Raw genomic sequence first — 24,581 nt, 5'->3', positions numbered from 1 at the left:
GGCTCCGGGAGTTAGTGATGGACAGAGAAGCCTGATGCGCTGCAGTCCATGGGGACGCAAAGAGTCAGATGTGACTGAGTGACTGAACTGAACTGAACTGAATGGAGAGGGAGGAGGAAGAAAGTCTAGAAGATAAACAAAAAACACTGTATCGAAAATGTATGTATGATTTGACCACATGTGTACATTCCTATATGTATAAGGGCAGAAATGTAAAAATCAATTTTAGTAATTTCAAGCTGAAATTTTGGGATCCAGATTTCAGAAAACCGTACTGCATGAAGATTTAAAGATCTGAAATCCTGTGAGAAAGGATAGACTAAAGATGGGGCTTGGAAGATACTCAAGAAACCCATGCCCACCATCAGGGAGGTTCTTTGTTGTTGTTTAGTCGCTAAGTCATGTCTGACTCTTTGCCACACTGTGGACTGTAGCCCACCAGGATCCAGTATTTGGAGCCTGTCCATGGGCTTTCCCAGGCCAGAATACAGGAGTGGGTTGCCATCTCCTTCTTCAGGGAATCCTCTCGAGCCAGGGGTTGAACTTGCGTCTCCTGCATTGGCAGGCAGGTTCTTTATCACTAAGCCACCAAGGAAGCCCGGTGAGGAAGTCTTTACCATTTGCTTAAATTGCAAGCTGAGAGAACTGACTCATTCAGTATAATATGAATGCATAAATGTAACAGTCACCCATCATTTCAGTGCAAATTAGCATTGAGAATGATGAATAACTTTTTAACATACTTTCTTTAGAATGAACATAATCAAATAGTTAGCAGAGAGCTCCAATAATTTTGACTATATAATTTCCTGTTTGTTTTCTTGTTTGTTTGGTTATCCAGAAAATTGGGACACAAGGCTTAAATTTTTTTATTATGAGCTTTATAAACACAAAAACTAAACCTCATCTAGTCCTAAAAGAAGCAGAACTAGGTGGAGGATAAGGGGGCAATGGTTTGTACCTGACACAAAACAAATATTTTAATTGTATCTAATCAGAAACTGCTTTTGTTTTTCGTTCCAGTGTCACATCCAGCTGTCTGCATAGGGGGATCTGTACAGAGGTACAGTAGATTTCTCCATTAGTCTTTCAGGCTGCTTTGTCCATGTCACCGTGACCTTGCAGAGAACACAGTATCCTTGGAGACTTTAAAGTCATGTTCTAGGTGAACCTCATAAAGTACATTAAGTCTATAATTCTGCCTTGTATAAAAGACTGTGAGTTTACTAAAAGATATTTTAAAAAGGCTTTTTGTTGTTATTGTTGTTGTTATCTAGATTAAAGTACACGTTAGGATTTGGTAACTCTTGCTTGTATCAATGTCACTAGATTTATAGTATCAGTAACTTACTACAAATAGAGACAGTTCAGTATTTTTTGATAGTCCTTTTAATTTTAGGCAAAAAGACAATATGGAGAAGTAAATAGTGTTGACAAGCAAGATCCTTCATTTCCAGGTCTACCTTAGCCAGGCAGTATTGACTCTAAAAAAATGAGAATAAATATCATTTTTCATAAGGAGCTTTATGTTCAGTCTTACCATTCAACAGAATTATTATGAACAAAGTTATTGTCTTTATCTTATTAAAGCTAAAAATATTAAGTTAGATAAACTTTTTTTTTTTCAAGTTTTGGATGCTATCTGGTAATAGATTAATAAACAAACCACAATCTTGTTTTCAAGACACTTGCAGACTCAAGTAGAATGAAAAGTGATAGGCACCCTAATTTTGCTAGTATGAGGAAGCTTGGAAGCATAGAAAATTCAAAATATCATAATTTTGGTTAGATAATTTATATGCTTTCATATTAGTAGCTCCCAGTTTGATTATGGCCACACACTGGTCTAATTAAGTACTTAAAATTTATGCTTTGGGCCCACTTATGAGGTTTCTGAGAGAATAAAACTAATAAATCCACACAAGTGATGCAAGATTGAGATCATGTTTTTATTCCAAATTTTACACCTTAAGCAGAATTACGTTAAGTTCTAGTATATTTTTTAAAAAATTAAACAGTTTTCTCGGACATGGAACTTCGACTAGAAATTCATACTGTTCACCTTGGAACAGTGCTTGCCCCTTTAGAGTCTAGTTTTTTTGCACACGTTATGAAAATGGATCATTCAACCCAAGCCAACATTCTGACCAGACATCCTTCTCTCCAGTGTTCTAAAATCAGATGATAAAGGATAAAGGTAGTGAAATATTTCCACAGATTGTAGGCAAATAGTGCAGAATAAGCTATGACTTCTTGACAAAAAATTCTGGGTTTTAGATCTCCTTAGCAAGCTGCTCCTGAAACTATTTAAGTTACTAATTTGAGATGTGTGTGTGTTAGTTGCTTAGTTGTGTCCAACTTTTTGCAACCCCATAGACTGCAGCCCACCAAGCCCCTCTGTCCAAGGGATTCTCCAGGCAAGAACACTGGAGTGGGCTGCCATTTTTTCTCCAAAAGGAACTATAGAAAGAAAGTGAAGTCATTCAGTCGTGTCTGACTCTGTGAGACCGCACGGACCGCAGCCTACCAGGCTCTTCCATCCATGGAATTTTCCAGGCAAGAGTACTGGAGTGGGTCGCCATTTCCTTCTCCAGAATTTGAGATATATTTAGTCTATTTTGTTTCACCTTGGAAAAAAAATTCAGTACTCATGGTATGAGTTTAATGGTTTAAAGGGCAAAAGTCCAACATGAATTATTTTAAATTTTCATATGTTTCCCCTAATATTGTTAGATTACCAGTCTCTATCTGGACATTTTAGTTAGATAAAATATCTAACTAATATTTTAAATAAAATATCTAAAACTTTTGCAGGTCTTAATATGTGTTGGGAACTCTATTAAACTTTTTGTCTGGCTCCCTGGTGGTTCAGTGATAAAGAATTTGCCTGCAATGCAGGAGACATCAGTTTAATTCTTGGGTCAGGAAGATCCCCTGGAGAAGGAAATGGCAACCCACTTCAGTATTCTTGCCTGGAGAATCCCATGGACAGAGGAGTTACAGTCCATAGGGTTGCAAAAGTGTTGGAAACAACTTTGTGACTAAAATAACAACAAATGCTTTATTTCATGTAAGTCCCATAGCAACACTATTTTGTGTGCATTTATATTATTTAAAAGAAAGCTGATTGCTAAAACAGAGAGGCCCCATAATTTTACTCCTATCATTAAAAAGTCTATTTTTCCCATTCATAAATTCTAATTAATCATAGTTTGGTGCAGGGAATTGTCAGATACTGAAACCCATAGATGCTTAGGGTTAGGGTTAGTTGCTCAGTTGTGTCCGACTCTTTGTGACTACATGGACTGTAGCCTGCCAGACTCCTCTGTCCACGGAATTCTCCAGGCAAGAATACTGGAGTGGGTTGCCATTTCCTTCTCCCAGGAATCTTCCCGACCCAGGAATCAAACCTGGGCCCCTTGCCAGGCAGGCAGATTCTTGACCACTGAGCCACCTGGGAAACCAATTTATAATGACCAGTACAATGTAAATTCTATATAAATAGCTACTGGTGTACAGAAAATTCAAGTTTTGCTTTTTGGCTTTTCTAGAATTTTTTTTCCAAATATGTTTGATTCAGTGTTGGTTGAACTTGAGGAATGCATGAATACAAAGGGTTGGTCTTCTCTTCACTGACAGTCTGAATCTTCATCTAAGTAGCTCAGGAATGAAGGAAAAAAATGGATGAAATTTATTCTCGGAAGTGGAGACCTGAAGAGATTATCCATTAATTTCTGCTACCTGGATCTTGAGTGAGATCCAAGTTCTTTTCCTCTCTGAGACCTAATGAATTTTTAGCTATTTCTTGGATTCTATTTTTCCAATAAGCTCCATTTTTGGAATAATTTACCTAGAGCTTCTATTGAGTTCAATTTTTAAAAGTACATATAAATATAGTATGCACCACCAAGGTATTTTTATTACATCTTTAACCTTAAAATGTGTGGAGATTAAACTGTTAGGATTTTGAAGTCAATTTGACCACCCAGCAAATAGAGAGCTAAAGCTATCCTTGTAACAAAAAACAAACAAGTTGGCTTTTTTTGTGCCTAGAGCAACTGAGGCTTGTAGTCCCACTCACCTGAGGCATGTATCAGCTTCAAAAGACCAGAAGCTGGGTAGGCTGACCAGTGTGTTTGCTCCTCCTCCACTGACTGATTCCCACGAACAGAGAATATCTCTTCCTCATCAGTTTCCTAACGAGCACCCTTAAATACGGCCTGGCTGGAGATGAACTAAAGAAGATCTACATGCAGCTATTTATTAAGATTTATGGCAAGGTTTAAACAGGTATAACTTACCTTGCTGGATTTATGGACATCATCAATATTGATAAGACCGGAGAGAATTTTGGTCTATTCTACATTGCCAAGGGTTACTTTGTTTTTCATTGTCATGAAGAGCCAGTTAATTGGAAAAGTCCCTGATTCTGGGAAAGATTGATGGCAGGAAGAGAAGGGGGTGACAGAGGATGAGATGGTTGGATGACATCATCAGTTCAATGGACAATGAGTTTGAGCTCTGGGAGATAGTGAAGAACAGGGAAGTCTGATATGCTATAGTCCATAGTGTTGCAAAGAATAGGATGTGACACACAGCAACAACACATCACCAAGGGTTACTTTGCTGTTCATTTTCACAGACCTAAGTAAGCCAAGTATAAGTTGTACAATATGAGGAAGAACTCTACTGGCTCAAACAGGATCCCACATCTGGTGACTCATGATGTTCATACCATCTGATCCCCTGATCCCCTCAGCAAGATCAATGAAACCATTCAGATTGATTTAGAGACAGGAAAGATTATCGATTTCATCATTTGACACTGGGTAAATCACTGCAGATGGTGACTGCAGCCATGAAATTAAAAGGTGCTTACTCCTTGGAAGGAAAGTTATGACCAACCTAGATAGCTTATTGAAAAGCAGAGACATTACTTTGCCTACAAAGGTTCGTCTAGTCAAGGCTATGGTTTTTCCTGTGGTCATGTATGGATGTGAGAGTTGGACTGTGAAGAAGGCTGAGTGCCGAAGAATTGATGCTTTTGAAGTGTGGTGTTGGAGAAGACTCTTGAGAGTCCCTTGGACTGCAAGGAGATCCAACCAGTCCATTCTGAAGGAAATCAGCCCTGGGATTTCTTTGGAAGGAATGATGCTAAAGCTGAAACTCCAGTACCTTGGACATCTCATGCGAAGAGCCAACTCACTGGAAAAGACTCTGATGCTGGGAGGGATTGGGGGCAGGAGGAGAAGGGGATGACAGAGGATGAGATGGCTGGATGGCATCACTGACTCGATGGACGTGAGTCTGAGTGAATTCCGGGAGTTGGTGATGGACAGGGAGGCCTGGTGTGCTGTGATTCATGGGGTCGCAAAGAGTCGGACACGACTGAGCGACTGATCTGATCTGATCTGATCTGAAAGTGACTGGAGGTGCTAACTTAGGAAGAATTGGTGTGACCAAGAATTTGGTTCTTTTGGTGTGGTTCGTGTCAAAAATGCCAATGTCAGCAGCTTTTACACCCAGCTGTCCAACATTTTTGTTATTTACAGAGACAACACACCATGGATTTCTTTTGCCCAAGAAAAAGATATTCACCTCACTCTTGCCAAAGAGAACAACAGGAAACTGATTATCAAGCAGAGCATTAGGTGAAATTATCTCAAGGTGACAAAATCTGTGGAGTCTTTGTACTTAATTAACGATAATACTGCATCATATAGTTAGTTGCTAAAGTATGTCCAATTAGTGTAACATCTAACTGTTGCTCAAAATGACTCTTTTATCAGCCTTAGTGACCCAGTTGCCAGTGACAGAGGTAGAAATAGGCAGAAGTGTGTCCAATCAGTGAGTTATTGGCCATCACTTGCTGTATATCTGTCATCTGTATAATAAATTTAACTTTTTCTGATGGTGAAATTAACTCTAAATTTCCTTGAAATTTCAAAGTCTTAAACTTACACCATTGATCCTATGGTGTTGAGTAGCTTTAGCACATTACTGTGTTTCCTTAAGGGCACTAATGATATGTTTGCGATGTTGCCTCAATGTTGCCACTGACAATAACACTTAAGTTCTCACCTTTGGGGTTAGATCATTACATTTATTGCTGTCATGATCAGTTATACATGTATTCATGTATCATACTGGAAGCCCTGGACCTAAATATATACTGATTCTAAAGAAAGAAATGAAACTGCTTTTCTTCATCAAAAACAAAATTGTCTATGTAGAAAAATTCAAAGAATCTGCAAAAAATACTCCATGAGTTAATAAACAAGTATAGCAAAGGAGACTACGGAAAAGTTTCCCTGTATACAGGCATTGAACAAATAAAGCTTAAAATTAAAAAAAAAAAGCACCTTTACAATATTGCCCAAAATGAAATACTTAGATATAAATATATCCAAATTTGGGCAAAATATATTTTCAGAAAACTATAAAACATTGACAAGAGCAATCATAAATTCATGTTCATGAATTGGAAGGCTCAATATTATTAAGATGTTAATTCTTCCCACCTTGATCTATACAATGATTGCAATTTTGATCAAAGTCCCTGCAAGCTATTTTATAGATATCAACAAAATGATTCTGAAAATTATATGTAACAGCAAACAACTTGGAATAACGTAGAATATTAAAAAATGAGAACAAAGTTGGAGAATTTATACTATTCACTTTAAATATATTATAAAGCTATAATAATCTAGAAAGTAGTATTGGTGAAACAACCAACATTTAAAACTCAACAAGTATATTCAAATCATTTTTGACAAAGATGTAAAAGCAATTCAATAGAGAAAGGATAGTATTTTCATCGAATGGTTGCTAGAACTATTGGAAGTCATATCTTTCTAATAAAAGGAAAAACCTTAGGTACATCTCTTGCATGTTATAGAAAAAATTAACTGAAAATTTATGGAAGACATAAATGGAAAAACTACAATTTTTAGACTGACTGACTGACTTATAATTTTTAGAAGAAAACATAAAATCTAGATGGCCTTGTGTTTCGTGACATGTTTTTAGATACAACACAAAACTACCATCGATGAAATAAAAATGACCGATAATTTGTAGCTTATTAAATTTAATTTGCATCTGTGAAAAACACTATATGAGAATGAGATGATAAGTAATCACAACCTAGGAAAGACTACTAGCAAAATATATACCTGAGCAATGACTTGTAACCAAAATATGTAAAGAACTCTATTTCAACAATCGGAAAACACACAATCCAACTTAGGAAATGGGCAAAATAATCCGAACAGACACTTCCCTAAAGAAAATACACAGTTTAAAAGTCTATGAAAAAATGTTCAATATCATTTGTCGTTAGGGAAATGAAATTATAACAATGAGATACAAGTTTTGGAATGGCTTGAATTCAAAACTTGACAATAAAAGTTACTTGCAAGGATGTAGAGAAACAGGAACGCTCACTCGTTTCTGGTAGTATGTAAAACAGCACAGTGAGCTCTGCAGATGGTTTCACCATTCACCATATACAGCAGCTGTGATCCTACGTATTTACCCAACCGATTTAAAAAGTTATGTTCACACAAAATCCTACACACACAAGTTTATCACCATTTTATTTAAAATATCTTTTAATAAGTGAATGGATAAACAAACTGTGGTATATCCAAACAATGAAATATTATTCGGCAAGACACAAAAAAGCATGAATGAATCTTAAAAGTATATTGCTAAGGTAAAGAAATCAATCTGAAAGGCTTGTTTAATATATGACTCCATTTATGACATTCTAGAAAATATAAACTATAAAATTAATAAAAATATCAATGGTTCCCAGGGGCCTGGGGACAATAAAAAGTTAAATAAGTAAAGCATGTGGGGCTTTTTAGGGCATTGAAACTATTCTATTTGATAGCATATTTATGGACATAAAGGATTTGCCAAAAAATCACAGGACTTTATAGCAAAAACAATGAATCTTAATATGTGCATATATAAAACATTACTTTGTAGATTAAGGCAGATAGAGACAAAAGTATGGAATTATACTCCAAATTACTAATGCATTAAATAACTTCTTTGAAGATGTTTGCAGGGAAGGTACTAAGTAATTTTGGAAACAATGGAAGAATGTAAAAGACAAAAGAAACTGTATATACTAAACTGCATTTGATAAGATTGTTTCTTATGAGGGAATCAGTTAACTATTTTGAAAAACTCCACATGTGTACTGGAACTGAGCAGTTAACTAGGTGATGAAAGTCAATATTCTCATGCTGGAGTAGGAAATTATAGATGAGCAAGGAGGGAGTTAGAATGAATAGTCTGGTAATGGATTAGAGTTGGAAATTCAGCATAAATATGTGCTGTGTGCTCAGTCACTTCAGTTGTGTCCAACTCTTTGCAACCTTATTGACCATAACCCTTTAGGCTCCTTTGTGCATGGGATTTTCCCAACAAGAGAGCTGGAGTGGGTTGTCATGCCCTCCTTCAGGGGATCGTCCTGATGCAGAGATCGAACCCTCATCTCTTGTGTCCCCTGCATTGCAGGTGGATTTTCTACCACTGAGCCACTGGGGAAGCCCCTGGAATAAATATATTTCGGTTCAGTTGAGTTCTGTCACTCAGTCATGTCCAACTCTTTGTGACCCCATGAATCGCAACACATCAGGCCTCCCTGTCCATCACCAACTCCCGGAGTTCACTGAGACTCACGTCCATCAAGTCATTGATGCCATCCAGCCATCTCATCCTCTGTCGTCCCCTTCTCCTCCTGCCCCCAATCCCTCCCAGCATAGAGTCTTTTCCAATGAGTCAACTCTTCGCATGAGGTGGCCAAAGTACTGGAGTTTCAGCTTCAGCATCATTCCCTCCAAAGAAATCCCAGGGCTGATCTCCTTCAGAATGGACTGGTTGGATCTCCTTGCAGTCCAAGGGACTCTCAAGAGTCTTCTCCAACACCACAGTTCAAAAGCATCAACTCTTCGGCACTCAGCTTTCTTCACAGTCCAACTCTCACATCCCTACATGGTGATGGACAGGGAGGCCTGGCGTGCGGATTCATGGGGTCGCAAAGAGTCGGACATGACTGAGCGACTGAACTGAACTGAACTGACTAGATGGACCTTTGTTGGCAAAGTAATGTCTCTGCTTTTCAATATGCTATCTAGTTTAGTCATAATTTTTCTTCCAAGGAGCAAGCGTCTTTTAATTTCATGGCTGCAGTCACCATCTGCAGTGATTTTGGAGCCCAAAAAAATAAAGTCTGACACTGTTTCCCCATCTATTTGCCATGAAGTGATGGGACCAGATGCCATGATCTTCGTTTTCTGAATGTTGAGCTTTAAGCCAACTTTTTCACTCTCCACTTTGACTTTCATCAGATGCTTTTTAGTTCCTCTTCACTTTCTGCCATAAGTGTGGTGTCATCTGCATATCTGAGTGTATTGATATTTCTCCCGGTAATCTTGATTCCAGCTTTTGCTTCTTCCAGCCCAGCGTTTCTCATGATGTACTCTGCATGTAAGTTAAATAAGCAGGGTGACAATATATAGCCTTGAGGTACTCCTTTTCCTATTTGGAACCAGTCTGTTGTTCCATGTCCAGTCCTAACTGTTGCTTCCTGACCTGCATATAGGTTTCTCAAGAGGCAGGTCAGGTGGTCTGGTATTCCCATCTCTTTCAGAATTTTCCACAGTTTATTGTGACCCACATAGTCAAAAGCTTTGGCATAGTCAATAAAGCAGAAGTAGATGTTTTTCTGGAACTCTTTTGCTTTTTTGATGATCCAGCAGATGTTGGCAATTTGATCTCTGGTTCCTCTGCCTTTTCTAAAACCAGCTTGAACATCTGGAAGTTCACAGTTCATGTATTGCTGAAGCCTTGCTTAGAGAATTTTGAGCACTACTTTACTAGCATGTGAGATGAGTGCAATTGTGTGGTAGTTTGAGCATTCTTTGGCATTGCCTTTCTTTGGGTTTGGAATGAAAACTGACCTTTTCCAGTCCTGTGGCCACTGGTGAGTTTTCCAAATTTGCTGGCATATTGAGTGCAGCACTTTCACAGCATCATCTGTCAGGATTTCAAATAGCTCCACTGGAATTCCATCATCTCCATTAGCTTTGTTTGTAGTGATGCTTTCTAAGGCCCACTTGATTTCACATTCCAGGATGTCTGGCTCTAAGTGAGTGATCACACCCTCGTGATTATCTTGGTCATGAAGATCTTTTTTGTACAGTTCTTCTGTGTATTCTTGCCACCTCTTCTTAATATCTATTGCTTCTGTTAGGTCCATACCATTTCTGTCCTTTATCGAGCCCATCTTTACATGAAATGTTCCCTTGGTATCAATGGTCAACACCGAAATCAGATTGATTATATTTTTTGCAGCCAAAGACTGAGAAGCTGTATACAGTCAACAAAAACAAGACCAGGAGCTGACTGTGGCTCAGATCATGAACTCCTTATTGCCAAATTTAGACTTAAATTGAAGAAAGTAGGGAAAACCACTAGACCGTTCAGGTATGATCTAAATCAAATCCCTTATGACTATACAGTGGAAGTGAGAAATAGATTTAAGGACCTAGATCTGATAGATAGAATGCCTGATGAGCTATGGACGGAGGTTCATGACATTGTCCAGGAGACAGAGATCAAGACCATCCCCATGGAAAAGAAATGCAAAAAAAACAAAATGGCTGTCTGAGGAGGCCTTACAAATAGCTGTGAAAGGAAGAGAAGTGAAAAGCAAAGGAGAAAAGGAAAGATATAAGCATCTGAATGCAGAGTTCCAAAGAATAGCAAGCAGTGATAAGAAAGCCTTCCTCAGTGATCAATGCAAAGAAATAGAGGAAAACAACAGAATGGGAAAGACTAGAGATCTCTTCAAGAAAATTAGAGATACCAAGGGAACATTTCATAAATATGTTTAACTTAATACAAATATGTGTGTGTGTGTGTGTGTGTGTATGTGTGAGGGCTCCATCATTCAACTGTGTCCTACTCTTTGTGACTCCATGGACTGTAGCCTTCCAGGCTCCTCTGCCCATGGTATTTTCTAGCAAGAATATTGGAGTGGGTTGTCATTTCCTTCTCCAGAGGATCTTCCTGACCCAGGAATCAAATCCACATCTCTTTGTGTCTCTTGCTTGGGCAGGCAGATTCTTAACCACTGAGCACGTGGGTTGCCTAATACAAATATAGATAAATAGATATTAAAATATGTATAGATATTTGTAAGTCCAGAGATTAATATACATACATACATTTCTTTGCTATTTCAATTAAGGAGCCCTAGAAGCAGCTAGGAGAAGGAAATGGCAACCCACTCAGTATTCTTGCCTGGAGAATCCCAGGGACGGAGGAGCCTGTTGGGTGCCGTCTATGGGGTCACACAGAGTCGGACAAAACTGATGCAACTTAGCAGTAGCAGCAGCATAAGCAGCTATGTCTCCTCAGCATGGAGCACACATAGGTGTCTTTGTTTCTAATATATTCTCTAGAAAATGATTCTAGTGCTAAGTCTTCCTATAACATTAGATCTATAACATCTAACCTGGAACATGCTACAGTGGCAAAATGTGTGAAGTGCTAAAAAAAAAGCTGAATGGAGATATGTCAAAGGGACACAGGAACCATTGGAAAGAATTCCCAATGGCTGATGACAGAACAATTTTAGTGAAATAAATAAATTAGTGTTGGATTGTAGCCAGTGTAAAAGTAAATAACCAAAAGCCTAGCCTGAATATTTAACTAATAGGGAAAAATAAATGAATTAGAAAAAATTCTCATGCAGAGGAGTTCTAAATAATTTTTGTGGATACTCTGTCCTCGCCACTCCTTGAATATGGGCTTAACATGATGACTTCCCTCCAAAGACTGCAGTATTGAAAGGGGATAAAATACCAATTTTACAATGGAGAAATCTTCAAGTGGTCTTTTCCTCAAAACACAACAGCAGACAAATCCCAACCATGGAACATTCTATAAAATAACTGATCAGTATTCTTCAAAAACTGTCAAGATCATCAAAAACAAGGAAAATCCCAGAAATTTTCACAATGAAAGAAAGCATAGGAGATATGATTTTGATGACTAAATATAATGTACTGTGAATGGGATTCTGTTAACAGAAAAAGGCCATAAGGTAAACATTAGTGAAATCTGAAAACAGTATTAACTTTAGTGAATAGTAATGTATCAACATTGGTTCATTAACTGGGACAATATCTAATACTGTTACAACATGCTAATAATAGGAAACTCTGGGTACAAAGTATGTGGAAACTCTGTATTATCTTTACAAGTTTTACATAAATCTAAAACTATTTTTTTCAAAAATTTTATTTACAAAAACTAGTATATTTTTCCCAGAGAAGGCAATGGCAACCCACTCCAGTACTCTTGCCTGGCAAATCCCATGGATGGAGGGGCCTGGTGGGCTGCAGTCCATGGGGTCGCTAGGAGTCGGACACGACTAAGCGACTTCACTTTCCCTTTTCACTTTCCTGCATTGGAGAAGGAAATGGCAACCCACTCCAGTGTTCTTGCCTGGAGAATCCCAGGGACGGGGGAGCCTGGTGGGCTGCCGTCTGTGGGGTCGCACAGAGTCGGACATGACTGAAGTGACTTAGCAGCAGCAGTAGCAGTATGTTTTTCCAAAAACTTTAAATACATAAGGTTAAAAATAAGTGTTGCTGGGTCTTGCAGGCACCCAGAGTATTATTAACATCACACATGTTTATACAATAATTAAAAATCTAATTTTTTATCTTACAATTGTATATTTATACTTTGTTCCATCAACATGTGACTTAGAACTCTGTGTTCACTTACTTATGCTAACTTTACTGTCACCCTTAACTTGTAGTCAAGGCTATGGTTTCTCCAGTGTTCATGTATGGATGTGAGAGTTGGACTATAAAGAAGGCTGAGCACTGAAGAATTGATGCTTTTGACCTGTGATGTTGGAGAAGACTCTTGAGAGTCCCTTGGACTGCAAGGAGATCCAACCAGTCCATCCTAAAGGAGATCAGTCCTGGGTGTTCATTGGAAGGACTGATGCTGAAGCTGAAACTCCAATACTTTGGCCACCTCATGCGAAGGGCTGACTTATTGGAAAAGACCCTGATGCTGGGAAAGATTGACGGCGGGAGAAGGGGATGACAGAGGATGAGATGGCTGGATGGCATCACCAACTCGATGGACATGGGTTTGGGTGGACTCTGGGAATTGGTGATGGATAGGGAGGCCTGGAGTGCTGCAGTTCATGGGGTTGCAAAGAATTGGACACGACTGAGCGACTGAACTGAACTGAACAACTTGTAGTTATTACTAATGGAAAAGTAAGCAAATGTCTGAGCCAAGGATTTCTAGGAAGAACAGAGAGAAATATATAAGAAAAAAAATCTTTAAATGTAAAGAGACCAAAATGTAATCAATTTCCTAGATTATAATCTCTTTCCTAGTAATAACATTTCTCAAGTAGCAAAATATGGAAATACAATATAAAGCAGTTAAATTTTATGGCTGAATGTTATAAATATTATTTTAAATTATTTTAAAATATTTTTATCAACTTTATCAGAATAGTACACTGAAACTGTCTTCTCTGGTCTCAGTACCCATGCTGTAAGATCACATATTTGTGAAATGATTCTGAATAAGAACAACCCTGATCTGATATTTTAGAAAAAGACTATTTTGTTGGCAATAATCTAAGATGAATTCACTACAACAAAATACATTGTACATCATGATTAGGCCTTATTTCTAAACTTTAATGATATATTTATGGATCAGGAGCAGTATGATAAAAATCTCTAAGATGATAACTATTGTCAATTTGGTTGTTTTAGTATACTTAATGCAATGAAGGTCAAGGTCAAAAAAACTCTCAGTGTGAAATCAATAAAAATAAATAGCAAATGGTTAAGAATCATCTCTTACATTTGCAGAAAGTATTCCTTTAGTGCAGTGTGTGTATATTTGTTGCTATGGAAACGGGGGATAACTAAATCCAATGTGAAATCTCATTTTCATCATAAGAGTACATCTTTCAAATTAAAATGAAACAAAAAAGGTACAACCTAATCAGCTCAATTGTCACAGCACAGGCTAGACTTAGGAAGTATGGATTGTTTTGGACCACAGAATGTTGATGACATTTGATAATTTTTGACCAAAAAAAATGATATTTTTGGTGTGTATTTCAACCTAAGTATCCAAGTTTCAAGAGTGATGGGAGACAAAAGAACAAGATTGCCGGGGACCAGCCCCGGCTGAACCAGGGTATTCGAAGGAGAGACGGCGTAGGCGAAGATCAGGAAACAATTGCTTAATTAAACGTTAATTAAGGATATAAAGAGTAATAGAATGAGGATAGCTCAGTAGGAAAATTCAGTGGAGAAAAGAGGCTGAGATAAGGATAGCTCAGTGAGGAAATTCAGTGTAGAAAAGAGGCTGAATAATTCAGCCAGAAGGTGAGAGAAAGAACGACATGGTGAGACCAAGTTTCGGTGAACAAGGCCAGGTGGCGCCCGAACAGGGACTTTCGAAGGTAAGCTCCCCAAAGCAATCAGAGCCATCAGCCCTATTGCTCCCCGTTCTCGGAACAACTGGGTCACCAGCCCTCTTGTTCCCCCACGGAGCAGTTTGGGTGACCAGCCCTACTGCTCCTCCCTTGGAACAGTTTGGGCCATCAGCCTACTGCTCCTCCCCCGGAACAATCTGGGTCATCAGCCCTATTGTTCTTCCAGGGTTCGGGACGGCTAGGACCCCACTCGAGGGTGCCGCGGACCCCCCTGTAGGATAGACAGGGCGAGAGGAGTGGGAAGTGTTGAAAGTGTTAAAGAGTTAGACTTAGAGAGAGAAAACGGTTTCTAGAGTTAAAAGGCCAAAGAAGAGCCTGATCTTTTAAAAGCTAAAAGCTTTATCTTCTATTATACTTAATTTTCTGACATGGGTAACACGAAACTAAGAATGGCAACTCTTTATACAAGTAATCTTGAAACTGTTAAAGAGGCTACTGTTAATTTAGATACTTGGGTGAAGGTAAAAAACAACTAAAAACTTATCCTATAAATATGATTAAAAATGTTCTGGACCCTCGTCATGAGGCTGTGGGATAGTCTATGGGAGAGGCTATAGCGGTGGATGGTAGTGGGTCTCCACCTTCTGCGCAGATCATATTTTCTGCCATTGACGAAGAAAAGGAGGGAGACTGTGCTCTACCTCCGGAGGAAGGAGAGGGCTTACAGGACGCTGCGGCCGGGCGCCCTGGCGAGCCCCCTCCCCCTCTACACAAACCTTTAAAAATTTATCCAACAATTTCTGATTTAAGGCGACTACTCCACCTCCGCTTGCACCTCCCAGGGCCTAAAAATTCCCCAGTTTACATCCAGAGTCTCCCAGAGCATTGCCTAAAGCTGAAAAAGATAAAAAAGATTTCTTTTAAACACAGGAGCTTTTAAAAAATACACAATATACAGAGCCTGCTCCTTGAAGAAAACCCCCTCAGGGGGGCCTCACCCAAGCAAAAAAAATAAATAAATAAAAAGAGAAAAAAATTAAAAAAAAAAAAGTAAAAAAAAAAGAAAGAAAAAATAGAGAAAGATCTAAAGATAGAGAAAAAGCTAAAGAGTGAAAAGGAGAAAGGAACAGAGAAGGAAGGAATCAGGGAATGCAGCAAGATTGAGAAAGGAAGAAAGGAAGTTAGAAAAAGAGATACAGAGAGAAAGAGAGGGAGGAGGGAAGAAAAAGAGAGAAAGAGGGTAAAGGGAAAGAAACGAAGGAAAGAGAAGGGTAGCGAAAAATGAAGGGGGAGAAAAAAGTGAGAAAAGCAGGAAGAGAGGAAGAGAGAGACTGTAAGAGACGCTGAGACCAGGTGCCCTGGTGAGCTCCCCCTCCCCCCCACCCCCCCTGCGCAAACCTTAAAAAAAAAAAAAAAACAAACAACTTATCCACCACTTTCTGATTTAAGGCCATTGCTGCCGCCTCCGTTTGCGCCTTCCAGGGCCCAAGAGTTCCCCACTTTGCCCCCAAAGCCTCTCAAAGTGTTGTCTAAGCCTGAGGAAGATAAAAAGTTTTTTGAACAGTGGAGATTTTAAAACAGACTGCGTGCACAATATGCAGTGCTCCTTGGAGAAAACCCCCTCGGGGGGGGGGGGGTCTCACCCAGGCTAAGAAAAAAGCGGAGGGTAAAGGGATATAGCAACAATATTAACCCCTGATATGCCGGTTGCTCGGATTCCAAGGGGAGTGGCTGGCCCCTCTTCCTGAGGGCATTGTAGGACTTGTGCTAGGGTGTAGCTCGCTTTCTTTTCAAGAAATTTCGGTGGTGTATGGTGTGGTAGATTCTGATTATATTGGAGAAATTATAGTTTTGATCTCGCCGCTTACCAAAACTGTGCAAATTAATAAAGGTCAAAGAATAACACAGTTTTTGCTTTTACCTTATCAGGCAGGAAAAAACTTGACTTCTCAAGCTAAGAGCCACAGAGCATTTAGATCTAGTGATCTAGCTTTTTGGGTGCAGGAAATTACAGCTCCAAGGCCTTTAAAAGATCTTTTAATTCAAGAAAATAAAATGTCAGGGCTATTAGACACAGGAACAGACGTCTCTTAACATTGCTGGGAAAGACTGACCCAGCTCCTGGCCAACACATACTACTGAAAATGAGTTGAGATTAGAGAAAGTGATATGCGGGTTGGGAATGCTGTAGAGAAAAAGGTGAGGGAGAGTTTAAAACCTTCAAGAGTAGTGAGTTCCCCGTTGCTGGAAGTATTCAAGCAAATATTAGATGGTTGCTTGTCATCTAAAAAGCTATAGACCAGATTTAGGTTACAAAACGATAACTGGAGAAGCTTATAAACATGTTGTGCAACACCTCTTTACTTGCTTCTCATATTTAGGTCTGCCAAAAGTTTTAAAAACTGGTAATGCCCCTTTGAGGCTGCAGAGAGATTGTTTACTAACTTTAAATGATTTCCAAAAATTATTAGGGGACATTAATTGGATATGCCCACATTTAAAACTGACTACTGCAGATTTAAAGCCTTTGTTTAATTGCTTAAAAAGTGACCCTAATTCCAGTTCTAAGTTGACTAGTGAGACAGAGTTGGCTCTTGTTAAAGTAGATGCGACTTTAAATGATCAGTTAATTAGGATTAATACTACCAAAAGATGAGATTAAATTATTCTTGCCATAAAACATACACCTACAGGGTGATTGTGACAAAAAGGCCCATTGGTTCCATCTACCAGTGACCCCAAGAAAAATAGTTTTATCTTATCCTAGCTCAGTGGCACAATTAATTATAAAAGGAGGAAAAAAGAAGTGTGGAACTTTTTAGAAAAAAAAAAAAGAGTAGCAAATATAGTAATTCCATTCAATAAGGATCAACTGCAAGTCTTCTACAAAATAGTGATGATTGGCAAGTTGCCCTGATAGATTTCAGGGGTCAAATTTTGTTTCATTTGCCCTCAAGCCCCCACAGTCGTTAAAAGTTCAAAAATGTTAGATTGGCAGTTTGAGGATACCTGTGGAACTTTCCAACCGTATGTAGTTCCTACGCTCCCCTTTACCCTATGGGGGAGGGACGTGCTGTCTCAAATAGGAGATACTCAGAGAAGGGTTTTCTCAATTTCTTAGTTATCAACAGGTGGTACAATTAACAATACTTTATATATTGTTATAAATACGTAATATAAATATATTTGCCTAACTACAGTTTGCCTAATTAGGTATGGGTATAAATAAAGCATAATAAAGGTATACCTAATTCTGTTTATAGATCTATACTTACTTAATTTGTATATAAATCAATATATGTATTATATATATACTGTATAATTAAATGTATATTGCAGTAATATAATGTGTGTGGCTGATATTGGTATGGATTGATGTGCTGTGATGATATATGTTCTGTATGCTGTATAATTATATATATGTGACATGTATTACTGCAGTACATTGGTTTGTGTTGGTTGGTATTGGCTGTGTGCATGTTGTATTGCTGTAATATATATGAATTAATATATTAATTATAAGATTGATTCAAGTATATTGATTTATATATATTGTATGTCAATAAGTTTATACTTGTTGCCATATATAAATACATTTTACATTTAGGTATATCTGTATACTAAAATGAGATAAGGAGGTTATACATTTATTTAAATTTATAGAGGCCTAAACTAAACATTAGACCTAAATTAACATATCTCTAAATTTATGTTGTTAAAATGTAAATTTTAAAAAATTTTAAAAATTAAATTGACAACTGCTTGATAATTCCTTTGCAATAAAACCCCCATAGGTGTAATTGGGGTGGCCAGACAAAAAATTGGTTTTATAGCAAAACGGCCCCCTAGAGTGGGTCCATCTTTCCGCTCAAACTAAAAAAGTAGTGGCTTCTTATCCAGGATTGATAGCTACTTTGATATTAAAGGAAAAAAGTGGAACATTGAATTATTTGGTAAAGAGCCATCAGAAATTGTAATTCCATATAATAAGGAACAACTTGATGCTCTTCTAATGTTTGAAAATTGGCAGATTGCTATAGGAAACTATTTTGGTCAAAATTTTTGCATCATTTACCCTCGCATGTTTTGCTGAATTTTATATCCAGACATCCAGTTATTTTTTCTGTCAGATGTAAACAATCTCCTATTCCAAATGCTCAAATAGTTTTTACTGATGGGTCAGCAAACGGTAAAGCCTCCATAGTTACTAAAAATCACCAAAAGGTTTTAGAAACACAAGAAACTTCAGCTCAAAGCGCTAAAATAACAGCAGTCATAGAGGCTTTTCCTATGTTTGCAGATGAGGAATTTAACCTTTATTCTGATTCTCAGTATATTGTCAGGTTGTTTCCACACATTGAAACTGCGGTTTTGCCTGAAAATAAAACTACCATATTTCATTTGTTAACTAAATTACAGCAACAAATTTGGAAAACAAAATATTTTTCATTGGACACATTTGGGCTCATTCCAGATTGCCCGGCCCTTAAAATGCCTTTAATGATTTGGCTAACTTGTTAACCAGAAATACAGTGGCTACTGTGATTGAGGAGGCCAGAGCCTCTCACTCACTTCATCATCAATACACTACTGCTTTAAGATATCAATTCCAAATTCCCAGAGAGACTGCTCGAGAGATTGTGCGTTCTTGCTTATATTGCCCCACTGTTTATAATAGTCTACCTATGGGAGTTAATCCTCGCGGTCTCAAACCTAACGTACTCTGGCAAATGGATGTAACTCATGTCTCTTCATTTGGAAAACTGTCCTTTGTTCTTTAACTGTAGACACCTTTTCTCATGTTATTATTGCAACTGCTCATACAGGGGAAGCAATTAAAGATGTAATACAACATCTCTTTACTTGTTTTTCATATTTGAGCCTGCTAAAAGCTCTGAAAACTGACAATGCTCCTGTGTCTAAGTCTTTTCAGGAATTTTGTATAAAGTTTCAAATTAAACATAATACTGTCATCCCTTATAATCCCCAGGGACAGGCCATTGTGGAAAGAGCGCATCAAACATTAAAAATCCAAATTCAAAAACTAAAAGAAGGGGAGTTTAAGTATAGCTGTCCCCATCAAATCTTGCAACATGCTCTTTTCGTAATAAATACTTGCTCTTTTCATAATAAATATTCTAAATACTGATCTGGCTGGAACTACTGCAATGCTTCGTCATTGGTGCCTGGAGCAATTGAATGCAAAACCGTTAGTCAAATGGAAGGACCTTATCTCAGGACAATGGAAGGGTCCTGACCCATTATTAACTAGCGGTCGAGGATGTGCTTGCATTTTTCCACAGGATGCAGATTCTCCAATTTAGATCCAAGACAGGTTGATTCGCCATGTTGCAGACCCCCAGACATCCAGTTCCCCCATTGCTTCGATCACAAAAGAGGAGCCCGCCGGAAGGGGAGGCAAGATAAACATCGAGATCCTGGCACGACCGACGGGGCTGCTGCAGTGCGAACTCCAACCAGAAAATAATTCTACTCATTCTGTTTTGGCTTGTCTTCCCTCTCCTTATGTTTTTCTCTTTACCAATGATTCTGGAAAACTTAATGTACATGTGACTTTCACTGGTGGACCCAATGTAGTGACTTGTGAACAATGCATGCTCTCATCTTGTTTAAACCCTCAATATAATGTTTGCTCCTTTGTAGTGTTACAACGTCCACCTTATCTTATGATGTAACCACTTATTGATATGTTAACTATAGTCTTGCTGTGTTACAACAACTACAAGATTTAATGTGATCACGATGATCTGTGGGCTTACTTATTTTAGGAATATCAGCTTTAATAGCAGCAATTACTTCTGTTACTGCGGCAGCAATATCATTGACTCAACAAGTGCATACTGCCCAATATGTTGATACCATGTCTAAAAATGTTTCTTTAACTCTAGCAACACAGAAAGTTATAGATAGAAAATTGGAGATGAGAGTAGAGGCCTTAGAAGAGGCAATAATGCATATTGGGACTGAGTTACAGGCTTTAAAAGTGAAAATGGCTCTGTCTTGCCACGCTGATTACCGGTGGATATGCGTGACACCTTTAAAGGTAAACGAGACAGATTATGAATGGGAAAAAATCAAAAATCGTATCTCAGGTGTTTGGAACAGCTCTGACATTGGCCTGCACTTAGGGAAACTTCATAATCAAATACAGGCCCTGGAACGCTGTCGACTGGATTTTACCACCGCTGGAGCAGCTAATGACTTTTTTCTCACCTTCTCTAACTTTATTTCTGGAAAAAACATTCTGTCTAATATCTTTAGTTCTAGTTTTGCTTCTCATAATCATTCTTCCTTGTATTGTCAGGATTCTTCGGCAGAACATTCAAAAGCTCGCGACTGAGCTGCATCTGGCTGTTTTAAGAAATAAAAAAGGGGGAGATGCCGGGAGCCGGCATATTGCATATTGAGTGCATATTGCATATTGAGTGCAGCACTTTTCAGGATCTGGAATAGCTCAACTGGAATTCTATCACTGCCGGTAGCCAGCGTGAGGAACTCCACCCATGACAAAGGTCATGAGGAAGGAGGCTTGGCATACGCAAAGGCGGGATCAAGCCTCAGGAGTCTCCCTGGAAATTCTCGAGCAATCTACCCCCAAAACCAGAGTCTGCCTACTTTCTGCTTTGTGCTTTCACCTACACCTCTGACTTTACGGGGGGGCTGTCCCCCACTACCTCTCTGAAAAAAGTTAGCTTACAGCTCCAGTTAATAATTCCTGGGTGTGACAGTGTTTAACCTACAAACTCCTTTGGAAATCCTCTAGCCTGCCTGAATAGGTTTTTCCGGCCTCATGTGATTGTTCAGAGCCTCCCAACTGTGAGAGGCAGGAGATGTTCTAAACTGTCTAAACACAGATTCTTTTGAGTAGTTAAAAGATTGATTAGAAATTGTATTGGTGAAGGGATTTTCACTTGTTGGGCCAATGTTTGCTGCTAAGTTTCCATATCCCTTACCTGCTGTGTCCCTGGCAGTGTATTGATTAATATAATTGGTGTAAATAGTAGCTTTAATGTTTGTAACCTGGGACCCTTGAGTTAATTCTTTTTCTTGTTATAGCCCACCACACCTTTGCTCTGTAGGAATGCAACTTTATCTAATGCTTTTGGAGGGTGGCTCCTGACCAATCACCTTTAGAGAAAAATAAGTTTTCTGAAGAAAAGGTCTTAAAATGTTAACAGGCCTCCGGGCCAGAAGATGATGCAAATCACCTAACTTTTGCATATGCTAAGTTTGCAGGAAGAAAGCCTGGCTTGCTGCCTGACTCTACCCCTTCCCCCATTATCCTCTGTGCATAACTTAAGGTATAAAAACTACTTTGAAAAATAAAGTGCGGGCCTTGTTCACCGAAACTTGGTCTCACCATGTCGTTCTTTCTCTTACTTTCTGGCTGAATTATTCAGCCTCTTTTCTACACTGAATTTCCTCACTGAGCTATCCTTATCTCAGCCTCTTTTCTCCACTGAATTTTCCTACTGAGCTATCCTCATTCTATTACTCTTTATATCCTTAATTAACGTTTAATTAAGCAATTGTTTCCTGATCTTCGCCTACGCCGTCTCTCCTTCGAATACCCTGGTTCAGCCGGGGCTGGTCCCCGGCACAAGATCATTATTATTGTATTTTCTTAGGAAAGCAGATCCTCTTATTTTTCTCACTCTACCTATTTTCCTAACAATAATCCCTGGGTGGGAGAAGGCTGTACGTTAGGATACCATACAATCTATTGAACTGTTCCTCCTGACAAGTTTATCTGCTTTGTATCTTGGTGTTCTGTGGTAATATTTGGATCTATAATTTGGCCTCATTAGGGAACTTGCCCATCAACAATGACCTGAGAAGCTACCACCTCTGGTTTTTAAACCAGAAGTGACTGCTATGTTAAAGTGCTAGCTTGAAATTCTGGACTATTAACAAGTTACTTGAGAGTGTTGTTACATGGGTCAGTGCCTCTGAAGCTAATTAATTATGTATATTGAGCAGTTAACATTTTCAAAGAACTGTACTGGGTATGAGAGTGAAAAGATATAGACTTATAAAACCTAAAGGGCTCATAATCCAGATAGGGAAACGAATATATACAAAATTAAGTTTAATACAAGTTCTTGAGTTATGGGAACCTAGAAGAGTAAGTGATTCTTTCTCTTAGAATGTTAGAATTGGAGACAATTTCCAAGAAAAAACATTGGAGTTGAGCTGGCCTATAAGCAGACTTAACACCTAGGGTATTAGTAATAGAATTGATAAACTAGAGACTGTGCATCTCAGTGACAAGAAAGTGAACTATGTGTCTGAAGGAAGGGTGTGTTTTTGGTGTGAAGAAATCTTAAGACACATGCCCAGAGGATTGTGGTGGTGATTTAGTCACTAGGTCGTGTCTGACTCTTGTGACCCCATGGACTGTAGTTCGCCAGACTCCTCTGTCCATGGGATTTCTCAAGCAAGTATACTGAAGTAGGCTGTCATTTCCTTCTCCAGGGGATCTTCCCCACCCAAGAATCGAACCAGGGCCTCCTGCATTGCAGACGGATTCTTTAATGATGAGCCACCAGGGAAGGCGCATGACTAGAGGATATAAAGGTGGACTTTTAGATAAAGTGTCTTAAATACCTAGCTTAGATTCCTGCAAATCTATTAATTTATCACCTTTTCTGTCTCCAAACAAAACTCATGGGTAGCATTCTCCCAAAAACATTATTTATCATTATTGACAATGGTTTTCACTGTGGGAAATAGTAATATACTCAAATGGGGGAGGTCAATTGTAACTTGTGATTGAAACATTCTCAGTGTGTCCTGTCAAGATTCAAAGTCCCACAGGATCACTCCTATAAAACATACCAAAATTAGGTTTATTAATTGTGCTGAAGAAACAGAGAACACATTCCAGAAGAAAACTGGGAATAGCTATGTAGGAAGATTAATAAGGGATTTTTTTTTGACGAGATTTATATTTATCTTTGGTGAGTTTAAGGAGGAAGTAGAATAGTCAGGGTCAATTATGAATTAGAGACTGTCAAGAAGCAGAGGCTAATTTGTGACTGGGATTTTGGTATTCTTGCCTGGGGAATCCCTGGCAGGCTACAAGTCCATGGGGTTGCAAAGAGTCAGACATGAATGAAGCACCTTAGCAGCAGCATCTTAATAAATATTTAATATGCCTGAAGTGGAAAAATCAAAGTTGGACTAGAGTCATAGTGGGAAAGAAAGAGTAATCTCTCCAGTTGCTCTGATGAGGGGTATGTTCCATCAGGTGTTGCCGACATGATCTTGTTGATGTTCTGGGTTAAGCATTGCTTCTGATGGGAATATTTCAGTCTGTTTGTCAGTTCAGTTCAGTTCAATTGCTCAATTGTGTCCTACTCTTTGCAACACCATGGACTGCAGCATGCCAGGCATCTTTGTCCATCACCAACTCCCCCAGCTTGCTCAAACTCATGGCCATTGAGTCAGTGATGCCATCCAACCATCTCATTCTCTGTTATCCCCTTCTCCTTCTGCCTTCAGTCTTTCCCAGCATCAGAGTTTTCTTTCCAATCAGTCAGTTCTTTGCATCAGGTGGCCAAAGTATTGGGGTTTCAGCTTCAGCATCAGTCCTTCCAATGAATATTCAGGGCTGATTTCCTTCAGGATTGACTGGTTGGATCTCCTTGTAGTCCAAAGGACTCTCAAGAGTCTTCTCCAACACCACAGTTCAAAAGCATCAACTTTTATGCTTTCAGATTTCTTTACAGTCCAATTCTCATATCCATACATGACCACTGGAAAAACCATAGCTTTGACTAGATGGACCTTTGTTGGCAGAGTAATAATGTCTCTGCTTTTCAATATGCTATCTAGGTTGGACATAGCTTTTCTTCCAAGGAGCAGGAGTCCTTTAATTTCATGGCTGCAGTCACCATCTGCAGTGATTTTAGAGCCCCCCAAAATAAAGTCTGCCACTGTTTCCCCGTCTATTTGCCATGAGGTGATTGGACCGGATGCCATGATCTTAGTTTTCTGAATGATGAGTCTTAAGCCAACTTTTTCACTCTCTTTCACTTTCATC

The 24,581-nt window shown here is 38.7% G+C and overlaps 1 pseudogene; it reads left to right on the top strand.

The window, feature by feature from the left end:
• The window catches only part of LOC147377755 (small ribosomal subunit protein eS4 pseudogene), a 28,297-nt pseudogene extending 23,474 nt beyond the window's left edge, over positions 1–4,823 (top strand).
• Positions 4,824–24,581: the final 19,758 nt, after the last annotated feature.

This window comes from Bos grunniens, chromosome 2 (assembly GCF_055505025.1).
Source record: "Bos grunniens cultivar Pamir isolate PY7600 chromosome 2, Bosgru_T2T1.0, whole genome shotgun sequence".
Taxonomy (NCBI): Eukaryota; Metazoa; Chordata; class Mammalia; order Artiodactyla; family Bovidae; genus Bos; species Bos grunniens.
The sequence above is the reverse complement of the archived record's forward strand: the minus strand, read 5'-3'. Positions and strand labels throughout refer to the sequence as shown.